The 13,204-nt window shown below is 44.6% G+C and overlaps 1 pseudogene; it reads right to left on the bottom strand.

Moving 5' to 3' along the window:
* Window positions 1-8,587: 8,587 nt before the first annotated feature.
* On the bottom strand, window positions 8,588-10,642 carry LOC101598133 (annotated as a pseudogene).
* Window positions 10,643-13,204: the final 2,562 nt, after the last annotated feature.

The following is a 13,204-nucleotide window of genomic DNA, read 5'->3' as shown; positions in this document are numbered from 1 at the left end:
ATTGTAATTGTACATAATGTGTTGTTTCTCACTTGCTGCTTTTAGCACTTTCTCTTTGTTTTTGTTGTTTATAATTTTTTAAATTTATTTTTATCAGATATGAACAAACTTGGTATATAAACAATACAAGTTAGTACCATCCTTTCCCTGCCCCTCTTATGAAGAGACCCTCATTGTTGGGGATGCAGGTCAACAATATTGTAGGAGAAGCAGTCAGTTATGGGAGAGAGGCAATGTCTCTGTACATAACACCCCAACTTATGGATGTAATAGTCTTTCTGTATCCTCTTCCACAAAATTCTCTGAGCCATGTTGGGTACATTTTAAGTCTACTTCAGTGATGGGCTCTTACAATACTATGGATCTCTGCTTTTGTAGGTATTGAGTATCCTAGTATATATCACCTTTACCCTTGTGCTGATATCAGGTTCACTGTGGAAGCAGCACTCTTGCTCATCTCCCCAGTTCCTCTGTGGTTTCAGCTGGGGCCAGGGTGAAGTGCTCTGGGTTGTTTATCCCCACGTCTGACTCACATCTGAAGAAGAGAAGCAGATTCTCCAAAGTTACATGGGATAACCATTATTAGTTTAGAGAGAATTTAAAGGGTATAGACCCTATTACCATCCAAGATTAGTGGGAGCTTGACAATGGTAAGCAAAATAGTTATCTGGATATTATTCTGATTTATTTCCCAGTTTCAGATATGGTTTCCTTTCCACTGAGCATATCTATTAGAAAATCCAAGAGCAGTTGGTTACCCACTATGACTGTGTTCAACTTTTGCACAGCTGTGAGCAACACATCAGGTTGTTTGCTTCTGAGTATATTAGTCTGTTAGTTGCTAAGCCAGATATTGGCCACTTTTCCCCTCTCACTCATGTAGCACTTTCCAGCACTAAATGGTCTAACTGCCTGGGGACTGGCACTCCTCCAGATTCCAACCAGGTCTCTCCATGGTCTGTGCCTACAGTGTATGGTGTCTTCAGCAATAGGGTCTTACCATTAACCTCTGGTGAGTTATCAAGTACTCTGAAAAAGTCTGTCTTGTTTATTTTGGGAGACCTTGTTGGTCTCTCCAAACAACAGCTTGTTGTGGATGTTAACCATGACCTGATACAGGGAATTACAGGCCAGTGCCAAGGAAAAATAAAAAGACAGAGAAGAAAGAGAAAGAGGACAAAATAAAGGTTAGGCTTCATATCACCTTCTCCAGGGCACTTCAATTCAGACCCTCCCCCTAAGGTCCTGTTGAGAGTTCAACCTGTTAATCTAACTTCCAGGATATAGGTTTCTATGGTTCCAGTACAATTTAGGTTCAGTTTTGTGTCACTTTGTTCATTGTGCCATTTTCTTCTTACTGCTAAGTAGAATTCCATCATGTAGGTATACCACATATTGATTATCCTTTCATCCAATGATGGACACCTGGTTTGATTCCAGTTCTTATCTATGATGAATTGAGCAGCTATAAATATGGTTAAGCAAATATCTCTGAACTGAGGTATGGAGTTTTTAGGGTAAATGCTCAATAAGAGGATAACAGGGTCTGTTGGTAACTCTATATTTATTCTTTCCAGGAGTCTCCAAATTGATTTCCACAGTGGTTGTACCATCTTACATTCCCATCAACAGTGAATGAGTGTTCCTATTTCTCCACATCCTTGTCAACATTTGTTTCCATTTGATTTTTTAATGTTTGCTATCCTTACTTGAGTAAGGTAGAATTTTATAATTGTTTTAATTTGTATTTTCCTAATGGTTAGGGATGTTGAACATTTTCTTAAGTGTTCATTAGCCATTTGAAATTCTTCCTCTGAGAACTCCCTATTAAGTTCTTGTTGCAGTCCGGTTCGCATTGCTGGTAGAAATCACCCAACCAAGAGCAGCTTCTGGGAAAAACAGATTTATTTTGGCTTACAGGCTTGAGGGGAAGCTCCACGATGGCAGGGGAAAACGATGGCATGAGCAGAGGGTGGACATCACCCCTTGGCCAACAGAAGGTGGACCACAGCAATAGGAAGGTGTGCCAAACACTGGCATGGGGAAACTGGCTATAAAGCCCATAAGCCCACCCCCAAAGATACACTCCCCGCAGGAGTCATTAATTCCCAAATCTCCATCAGCTGGGAACCTAGCATTCAGAACACCTAAGTTTATGGGGGAGAAGTGAATCAAACCACCACATTCCGCCCCTGGCCCACATAAACTGATAATCATACATGATGTAAAATAAGATAATGCATTGCATTTTACAAGCCTCCACAGTTTTTATCAATCCCAAAGATGTTCATACATTCCCATAGTCCAAAATCTTTTAACTGAGCCATAATACCAAAAAATGACCTCAAAAAACCCATAATCCACAGAATAAATATTCACACTACAAAAGATGGCATTGGGCATAGCAAAGAAACATTCAATAATACAAGATTTAAAACAACCAGGGCAAACATCTGTAGCTTCAAGTCCAACAACTCTAGCCAGTGACAAATCTCCAAGTCCGATAATTCTAACCAGCAACAAGTCTCTGGCATTCCAATTCCGCCCCTCCAGCTAGGCTACTCACAGTCCTGGGAAACTTCATCGGGGCTGGCAGCTCCTTGGCAGCCATCTCATGGTCCCAGCATCTCCACTGGGTCTCCACTGTAAGCTGCAGTTCATCCTCATGGCCCCATGGGGTCTCTCTGCAGGCAACCAGCAAACCAGCTTCACACTGCCTATGGCCGTTTCCAAAACACAAGACCGTCTTGCAAACTCAATGACCCTCTTTCCAGCATTTCTTATACTCCACAATACCTGGTAGGGTGCCAATTTGTTAATCCAGGGGGGATTAAAGCAGACTTTGAAGAACAGGACTCATTGAGCACTCAGGCCCCTTCTAAAGAGTCTACATTCTTCTTCTTGCCCCAGCGCAGTTCAGCTAGCCCAGTCTCATAGGTTGTAATCTCTCAGTTGCAGCTGAATGGGCAACAGTTCACCCAAATATTTTTCTTTCTGTGCCATATCCCTCTGCACACACCAGTTGATTTCTACGCAAAGCAACCCTGCACAAATTCTCAGGACATGGGCATAAGAGCAAGCTTCTCACATAAACTGCTAGCCCAGTCTAGGCAAAGTTCTTTCTCACCCTCATAAGCCAAACCTCACAGTCCATAGTTCTTATTGCATTCACGTCTTGCAGCTGAGATCAGAATAGTCCATCAAGCTGTACTTACAGCACTGCAAGGCATCTCTTAGGCCAAGGTTTCAACTCCTTCCACTTTCCTCTTGAAAATCAGCTCCAAAAGGCCAAAGCCACACAGTCAGGTGTCTAGCAGCAATCCCACTCCTCAGTACCACTTTACTGTTGCAGTCCAGTTCGCATTGCTGGTAGAAGTTACCCAACCAAGAGCAGCTTCTGGGAAAAAGAGATTTATTTTGGCTTACAGCCTCGAGGGGAAGCTCCATGATGGCAGGGAAAAACGATGGCATGAGCAGAGGGTGGACATCACCCCCTGGCCAACAGAAGGTGGACCACAGCAACAGGAGGGTGTGCCAAACACTGGCATGGGGAAACTGGCTATAAAGCCCATAAGCCTGCCCCCAAAGATACACTCCCTCCAGGAGTCATTAATTCCCAAATCTCCATCACCTGGGAACCTAGCATTCAGAACACCTAAGTTTATGGGGGACACGTGAATCAAACCACCACAGTTCTCTTTCCCATTTTTGGAGTGGGTTGTTTGGTTTTGTATTGTTTAGGTTTTTAGTTCTTTGTAGATTCTAGATATTAGGTTCTGTCAGTGGTATACCTGGCAAAGATTTTCTCCAATTCATTGGGTAATCTACTGGCTATGCTTATGGTATGTTTGTATGTGGAAAAAATTTTTAGGTTCATGAAATTACATTGGTTGAATGCTTGTTTAATTTCCTGGGTGAAAGGGGTTTTGTTCAGAATATCTTTTTCCCAGTCCTATATTGTGTAGGATGCCTCCTATTTTTGCTTCTAATAGTTGAAGAGTTTCAGTTTTTATACTGAGGTCTTCAATCCATTTGGACTTGATTTTTGTGTATGGCAAAATGAATAGGTCTGATTTCATTTTGTATATATTGTCATCCAATTTGTCCAAAACCATTTGTTGAAGTTACTGTCTTTTCTCCAGTCTACATTACTGGTATTTTTGTCAAAGATCAAGTAGATGTAGTTTCTTGCCCTAAGGTCTGGGTCTTCAATTCTGTACCAATGGTCTGTGTTTCTGTTTTTATTTCAGTACCATGCTGTTCAATTTAATTGATACCATTGTTGGTTCTTTGATGGTTTGCTTCCAGTTCAGCAATTCCTTTGATCTTGGTCTCATGGGTTGTTGTGTTTTCTTTTTGGAATTAAATAATTTCTGTTTATTTCTCTGTGATTTCATTGTAGGCTTCCTTTATAGGACTAAGCATCCTTGGTGAAGATATCTCAGTTTTCTGACTTTAATTGGCTTTTCTGCATTGTGCTCTACCAATTTTAGGGAGACACTTTATTTTATTGAGGAAGAAGCAAGTTTTTATTCTTTGGCCAGTGCACCCTCTGATTCAGGTGAGCAGAGATGTTGGTACCCACTGGCCAGTCAGGATATCAGAGCAAAAGGCCTGGTTCCAAAGCCCACACAGGGACCTGGCCTCCCCAAGCAAGGCACAATAAGACATACCAGGATCAGGTAACTGGGAGGAGTCAGGGAGCAGGGATCTGGCCTACTCACTCCATTCTGCACCTACCTGCACACAGTTTGGCTCAGGAAACTGGGATTAGGGAATTGGAAGAAACCAGGAAACAGGGATCTGGCCTACTCACTCCACACTTTGACTGCCTGCACACCATTGGCACAGGGAACTGTACTGTTTACAGTTTTAATGATGATGTGATTTTCTTAATGCTTCTTTCAATCCATTCTTGCATTAACTTATGTCTTCATTAAGCTTAACCAGCTGGTTATTGAGGTCCTCTATTTTTTGGCTCACCTGCAGTTCACTTTACTCTCTTTTGATTTCTCTCTAGTTTTTGAATATTAGGTTAAGCCTAGTTTATTCAGATGCATGGATTTTGTTTATGTGATTGTTGGATTTGTGTTGATTTGCTGCTACTTCTAACATTTGCTTGATATGAGTCCCACATCTTGTGTCTCCTCCTTTACTCCTGTTGTCTCCTGTATGTTTTCATTGGATACTTCCACTGTGAGACTAGGCAATCTTGTTAGAGCCCCCTCCATTTAATGTTTCATGTTGTTTCTTTTGCATTGTGATCCACCCATCACTGTGGGAATCTTATTTAATTAGAGGAGGAAGCAAGAGTTTTCCCTTGTAGTATCATCAGTCAGTGTTCTGTTTTATGTTTGAATAGAATAGGTCTATGATGGCTTTGCATTTTGACATGTGCAGGTTGTGAAAATTAACCATTTTGCACTGGCACTTAATACCAAAGGTTGGATTGTAGGTCTGGTATTCCTTTGATCCGTTCTCAGCTGTTTCTTGCCTGTAGCTCTGAGGCCACAGAACTTGCACTTACTCTCCTACTAAACCCAGATGGGCATGTTATGGAGGACTCACTGGTTCCTCTGGCAGGTGATTGCCTCATTTTCATGTGTTCTCCTTCTGGGGACTGATGTGATGCCCAAGGAGGCACTGGGAGTAGGGTGGGGCATTGGAGAGATGATGGGGGTTGCTGGGTTCCATAGCACAGACCAGATCAAAGAGTTGGCTGATTTGGGGGAGACAGGGGCATTAACTAGCCAAGGGATTCATACAAGGGCACTTATAGGCAGCACAGGGTATTGAAGTTCTGTGATTAGGGAGAGCAGAGGCAACCCTCAGTCCTGCCCACCAAGGGTGCCAGATAGGGGAGCTAGGCAGGATACAGGAGTAAGTGAGGTCTGTGGACTCAGACACTGCACCCTGTGGGAGCCAGGCATGGGCTAGAAGCAGTGGGTCAGTGCATCCAAGAGACTGTGATGGTTGTATGGATCACTGAGAGATGCAGTGTGCACAGGCCACCAACAGATGCAGTGGTGCAGGCGCCTCCAGGAGACATGGAAGAGTATAAAGATCACCAACAGATGCAGTGGGGATGCTATGTGAGACAGGGAATGTACATGGGCCAATGACAGATGCTGTGTACTCCCCACCAATGGATTCTGTGTGCACACCACTGACAGACACAGTCAGGGAACCTTCAGGGGACAGGAAAGGCACACAGGTCACTGCCAGATGTAATCTGGGGAGACCTCAGGAACAGGGAATGTGCATGGGTCACCAAGAATGCTGTGCATGTGGACCACTGACAGACACAGTGGGAGCCTATGGAAGACAGGGAAGGTAAGCAGCCCACTAGCAGTTTATGTGAGAAGCTTGGAGTTATTCCTATGTTCTGAGAACTTGGCCAGGGTTGCTTCATGTAGAAACAAACTGATGTGAGCAGAGGGATATGACACAGAAAAAAATAAAATAAAATCCAAACTACTGCCTGTTCACCTGCAAATGGATGAGAGATTACAACCATTGAAATTGAGCCAGCTGGCCTGCATTGGTACAACAGAAACAATGTGGTCTCTTAAAGCGACCTGAATGATGATGGAGCATCCTGTTCTTCAAAGTCTGCTTTATTCCATCCCTGGATAAACAAATTGACACCCCACCTAGTATTATGGAGCACAGAAATTCAAGAAAGAGAGGGTCATTGAATTTGCAACACAGTGTTGTGGTTTGGAAACAGCCATGGCCAGTGTGAAGCAGGCTTACTGGATGCCTACATGGAGACCTGATAGAGCTGTGAAGATGTACTGCGGGTTGCAGAGGAGACCTAGTGGAGAGGCTGGCACCACGTGATGGCTGCTAAGAAGAGCTACCAGCCCCAGATGAGGTTTCCCAGGACTGTGAGTATCCTGACAGGAGGGGCAGATTTCAAACTCTGGAGTCTTGTTAGTGGTTGGAATTGTTGGACTTGGAGATTTATCACTGACTAGAGATGTTGTACTTGGAGCTACAGAGTTAGAATTTTGCCCAATTGAATCTTCATAGATTAAACATTTCTTTGCTCTGTCCAATGCCATCTTTTGCAGTGTGAGTGTTAATTCTGTGCCATTATGTTTTTTGGGTTTTTTTTTTTTTTTTTTGTATTATGGCTCAGTTAAAAGATCTCAGACAATCAGAAAGTTTGACTATTATTAGGATTGATAAAAAACTATGGGGATTTTAAAAGATGGACAGAATACATTGCATTTTACATCATGGATGGTTATCAGTTTGTGGGAGCCAGGGGTTGAATGTGCTGGTTTGATTCAGGTGTCCCCCATGAACCTAAGTGTTCTGGATGCTGGGTTCCCAACTGATGGAAATTTGGGAACTGGCACTTGGTGGAAGTGGTGTATTGTTGGAGGTGGGCTTGTGGGTATTATAGCCAGTTTCCCCTTGTCAGTGTGTTTGGCACACTTTCCTGTTGCTTGATATTGGAGAGCAATCTTGTTTTCTGGATATGATTTTCACTTGTTTCCCAGTTTTTATTGATACCTCTGTACATATAGACAATATACCATTATCATAATCCCCTCCTACCACCCCCCCCCATTTACCACCTCCAAAACTCCCCTCTGAATCTCATATTATCAACAAGTGTCTTGTTGTTGTTGTTGTTGTTTTTTAAAGGCAATGACGTGTTTAGTAAAACTTGAAAAGGCTCTATAAAAAGTCGTAACTCCAGCCATCCATCTAAAACAGAACATGATGAAACCAGTGGCAAGCCCTCTGGGCTCACATCTTCTTTCCATGGTCCTCTGGTCATGTAATCCAGAGAGAGCTCCATCTTTGATACCCTGATATTACAGGGCTAAGCACCTAGGATCCGATTTACCAGATGCCACCTCATGTCTGATTCTACCCTTTATTTAGCTCTTAATGTCTGAAAGGCTGAAATTTCAGCAAGATGTCTCCTACTCCAAGTTCAAGGAACCCGTCCATTCCCACTTCAGAGCTTGCTGCTTTTCTCAGCCTGGATCTATTTCTCCAGATGATCACAATCCATTCCTTCCAGCTCACAGATGCTCTGCGCCAGAGACATTTTAGACCGTGTAACTAAACTGGTCTGTGAGCACTCTAGCACTCGTCACTATGCTTATTTGTTCACTGCTTGTCTCATTTCTTCTGTTTTTTTCTTTCTGGTTTTTCATAGTAGGGTCTTCCTCTAGCCCAGGCTGGTCTGGAATTCACTATGGACTCTCAGGGTGGCCTAAACTCACAGCAATCCTCCTACCTCTGCCTACTGAGTGCTGGAATTAAAGGTGTGTGCCACCACACTGGCTGCTTGTCTTGTTTCTTTAACCAAAATGCAGGTTCTATGGAAACAGAGACCTTATCTGAACTTTTAGTGCTGTAGCTATGGGACCTCAAACAAAACCCAGCACATAAGAGATCCTCAAATAGCTGTTAACCTGAATTTTCTCACTATGGAGTGTAGCCCTAGGCTGAAGGCACCTTAGCTCAGTACTATAGGAAAGAGGAGCCCTTTCAGAAGATTAAGGGTCTGTGCCTAGTCTGTTCGATCAGGCAAGTTTCAGTGAGCAGTAATTCACTACCTTCACCTTGAAGGCTTAGAGGTATCTGGCTGGTTGGGATTGAAGTCCTGGCTTAAGCCAGTCTCAGAATTCTGAGTCATAGCCCCCTTTTTGCCGGAGGTGGACTTTTTGGCCACTAGTCCACTATCATCCTTGATCTTCTTGAGGAGGGCTTTGGTCTTTGGTGGGATGGAGAAGGTGAGGGAGCTCTTGTTGAACTCTAGTGGGAAGACACCAACATCACCATCAAAGCAGTTCTTGGATACCTGCAGATACCATTTCCCTGGCCCGGTCACCAGCTTCCTATCCTGCAGGATCAGAATGTTGTCTGCTTCTTGGCTTACTTTGGCTGAGCCAAAAATGGAGGCTGTTTGCAGTTCCTTGTCATCATCTTCCTTCCGTTGGTGAATAACCAGGGTCACATGGCAACTGTTGTCTGTTGCAAACTTCCAAAAGGCCCCCACAATGTAGTCTTGAGCTGCAATCCTGTCTGTGAAGAGCTGCTCATGACCCATCATGAACTGCAAGTTGTCTATGACCACATGACAAACATCATAAACGTACACAGCATGTTGCATTGTGTCTATTACAGACCTGATACTCTGTTGCCCGTGGAAAGTCACGAAGTAGAGGGGCAGGTCCTCAAAGCGGTCTGCCCACTCTTTGTATTTGTCAACTTGCTCTTCCAGCCATGCCACAGCAAACTGGGTCAGCATGACCTGGGCTAATCTCACATTGCTGATCTCAAAGCTAACCCACAGTGTGTTCACCCCCTGGGTACACAAATCCAGGGCATATTCACTGATAAATGTAGTCTTTCTACTGCCTGTTGTCCCTGTAAAGACTGTCAACTCGCCTTTCTGATGCCCCTTCAACAGACGACTGAGGTCTGGGAAGCAGCTCCAATGGACCCCAGCTGCTTGCTCCACATTTGACAGTTCTCCTAGTACCTCCTCACAGAGCTGCCGGAAAGACACAATAGACTTGTGCCAAGCAGGGAGGGCGGTACGAAGAATACGAGAAAGATTTAAACCTCGGTTCAGGGCCTCCAGGGGCCGGGGCTGCTCATTTCCAGGCCTTACCAAGGAGCATCGCTTGGGGTTAAGTTTTCTGGCAAACAGTTTAGCAGCTTCCCAGGATCTAAGGTCATCCCCTAGCCAGAACACAACTCTTTGGAACTGTTCGAGGTAAGGCAGTAAGGCAGGAGGCAAGCAGACTGTACCTCAGGGTAGGGCAAGGGTAGGTAGGCCTGTAGACTGGCTCAAGGCCATACTATCCAGCTCACGACTTGTTAGGACCACCTCTGCATCTCGATGGCTGATCAGTGGTAATCCAAACAGGTTGTGGTAGGCACCAGGCTGGGGAATGGTGGTCTCCACATAGTGCACGCCATCCCCCTGGCCTTCAGCCCCTAGTAGCTTCAGGCCACGTAATCCAGTACCACCAGGGGTATACCAAGGGAAGACCAGACTTGGAGCAGATCGAAGATACCGAACACTGAACCTTCTGAGTGTGTCATCTGTCACTTTGGTAAGGCCAAACATCACTTGAGCCAGTTGGGCCTCCTTGGGGTCAAGTAACACCCACAGAGGTATAGCTCGGTCCCAGATCCTCCACACCTTTTCAATGTCCTCAGTTTCTGGTGCCTCACTAAGCAGGAAGCCCTCTTTGACCCCATCCCCTTGTCCCTCCACACTGGCCTGGAAGTCTTCCCGGCTCCCCTCTGCTAGGCTGGTCATACAGAGAAAGCGTCCTGTGGTCTTGTTGATGAAGAGAGTGAAGGATGTGGTAGGACCCTTTTGATCTTTGACCTCCGGGGATGCCACAAAGGGGCTTGGTGCTCAGAAACAACTGTGGCCATCCTGGAAGGGGATTCCATGTGACCGTAAATACTGGGGGATTTCGGTTGTGGTTACAGGCAACACTGGCACCTCCAGGGCTGGGAGAGCCTCCTTCCTGTACTTTCTGCAAGGAGGGCCTGGGGCCATGCTTCTGGGCAGGCCCCTCCGACCCATCCACTTGCCACGCAGTGGCAGCAAGATCCGGAGGGGGCATGCACCTCGAAAGAGAAGCCACATTCCTCGTGGAATGGGAAGTCACCACTGGAAATGCCTTCGGTGACTTCACTATGACCAGACACCTCTGGATCTTGCACAGAGCACTTCACAGAGCTCAGTGTAACCTGCTCTCTCTGTCCTCAAACTTCTCCCGCTTCAGCCCCTCCATATTGCAACTTCACATCTCTGCCCATTTTCATGTCCCTCTCTGAAGCCTGCCTTACCTCTCGGGTCTCTGCCTGGCCACCTCACCTACGCGACCCCGTACTGAGCCCTAAGCCGTCATGCCTCACCCCTTCCTGCCCCCATCCTCATCACTACTGTCCTCTGCACGCTATCTGCATTCTGCCCATCTGCATCCCAGCTAGAGTCGCCCTTCGCTGCTCCTTCCCTTCGCTGAGCCCCTCCACATGGCTGCAGCACCCCGACCCAGGCCCGCCCCTGAGCCGAGGAACAGCCGCGTCCTCACCGTAACCACAGACGAGATGCCCTTGGTGCCCCAGGCCCCGTGTCGCCTCTCTCGGGTCTTCCCCAGCTCGCCAGCAGCAGCAATGTAGTTGTTTGTTTTTTGAATTAGGGTTTCACTGCAATTTGGGTTGACCTGGAATTCACTATGTACTCTCAGGGTGGCCTTGAACTCACAGGAATCTTTCTACCTCTGCCTCCTCTGTGCTGGGATTAAAGGTATGTGCCACCAAGCCTGGATCTCTCTTCTATTTTAATATCAAATTTTTTCACTCCAATTTTGCTGGTCTTATATAGGCAAACATCAACTACAATAAGGTAATAGTGCCATGGCTTCATAGTTTCTTGAAGACTGTATTGTAAAGCATTCCTCCCCTTTCTTTGGCTCTTACATTTCTTCTGCTACCACCACCTTTTCCACAGTGGTCCCTGAGCCTTGGAAGGTTTGATAGAGATGTCTCACTTAGTGCTGAACACATCAATGTCATTTCTTATCAGCATATTGGTGAGTTTTCAGTCTCCCCAGTGGTAACTACCATTGAAAAAAGAAACTTCTCTAACCAAAATGAGAGTAGCACTAATATTTAGGCATAACCATAAGTATTTAGAGGGCAGACAACAGTAGTAGTAGTTTCTACTGTAGGGCTTACAATTTATCCAGTTATAGACTTTTGATTAGGTTTTCAATAGTAGGCAGGAATTACTTCCCATGGAGTTGTCCTCAAATCCTATCAGAGAGTAGTTAGTTTCTCCAATAAGTGATATGCCACCATTTCATCAGTTGGCACATTTGGTCTGGCCAGCTGTAAAACTTGCAGAGTCCATTGCTGCTTAAGGCCATTGATAACATTTCCTCCTTAACAGGCTGTCTGGTGGTTTTAATTAGATGCCCCCCCCCCCCATAAACTTGTGTGTTTTGATTGCTTGTTTCCCAGGTGGTGGCATTTTGGGAGATTAAGCATTGCTGGAGATGTGTCACTGGAGGGTGGGCTTAAGGGTGCTATAGCCAGTTTCTCATTGCTAGAGTTTAACTCACTCTCCTGTGCTGTTTGCCACCTGTGTGAAAAGTTGGTGATATCCAGCCTCTGTCCCACCATTTTTCTTCTGTCATAATGGAGTTTCCCTTCAAGACTGTAAAAGCCAAAATAAACAACTTTCCTCCCATCAACTGCTTGCTTTATCCCAGAAACACAAAGAAAATAGGTATCCATGAAGTGGGGTCTTTGCTGGTAGAGATCTGATGGTGTGGCTTTTGGTATTTTGGAACTGAGATTTGTTGGGGGAATGTGAAAGGATTTGAAACTTTGACCCAAGAGATGTCTTGCAGTGCTATAAGCAGAGTTTAATGGACAATTCTGGTCAGAGTTTGGTTGACATAAATACAGACAGAACTAAAGACTATGTATCATTGGCTTATGGTTATGAGGGAAGAAAATGAACTTTGTCTAAACTGGGCTATAGGGACTTTGTTTGAGAGGATTACTGCATTCTTCCCACCTCCTGAAAATTTGCACAAGGTTGTATTGCATAAAAATGGACTGGTGTGAGCTGATGATAATATAGCACAGTACAAAATAAAAGTTTCAGGCTGAAGAGAATATCCATCCAGTTTCAATTGTTTGAGAGATTACCACCAAAGGGCTCATAGCATCATGATAGCTAGTCAATGAGAAAGAGGTTTCCAGTGCACCTCCTGCTTCCTTTTTCAGTGCAGCCCAAGCATACAGTGTCTTCAGCAATAGACACCATCTAGTTCAGGTGGGCAATCAAAGGCCTTGGCAATAACCTGTAATGTTTTGGGGGCAGGAGAGGCCTCCCTTACTAACAGCACTCTTAAAAGTATCCCATGCTGTACACTGAAATTTTCATATAACAATTATGGATTGTAGGCACAGGATTCTCTATTTCCACAGACTACATCTACCCAAACTCTCTCTCTCTCTCTCTCTCTGTATATATGTATGTGTGTGTGTGTGTATGTGCATATATATATATATATATATATATATATATATATATATATATATATATATATATATATATATATGGTATATTTAATACTTATTCACAACATAATATCTTAATTTTTTTTTTTTTTTTGGTTTTTCAAGATAGGGT

This window comes from Jaculus jaculus, chromosome 13, assembly GCF_020740685.1.
Source record: "Jaculus jaculus isolate mJacJac1 chromosome 13, mJacJac1.mat.Y.cur, whole genome shotgun sequence".
In the NCBI taxonomy this organism is placed as follows: domain Eukaryota; kingdom Metazoa; phylum Chordata; class Mammalia; order Rodentia; family Dipodidae; genus Jaculus; species Jaculus jaculus.
The sequence above is the reverse complement of the archived record's forward strand: the minus strand, read 5'-3'. Positions and strand labels throughout refer to the sequence as shown.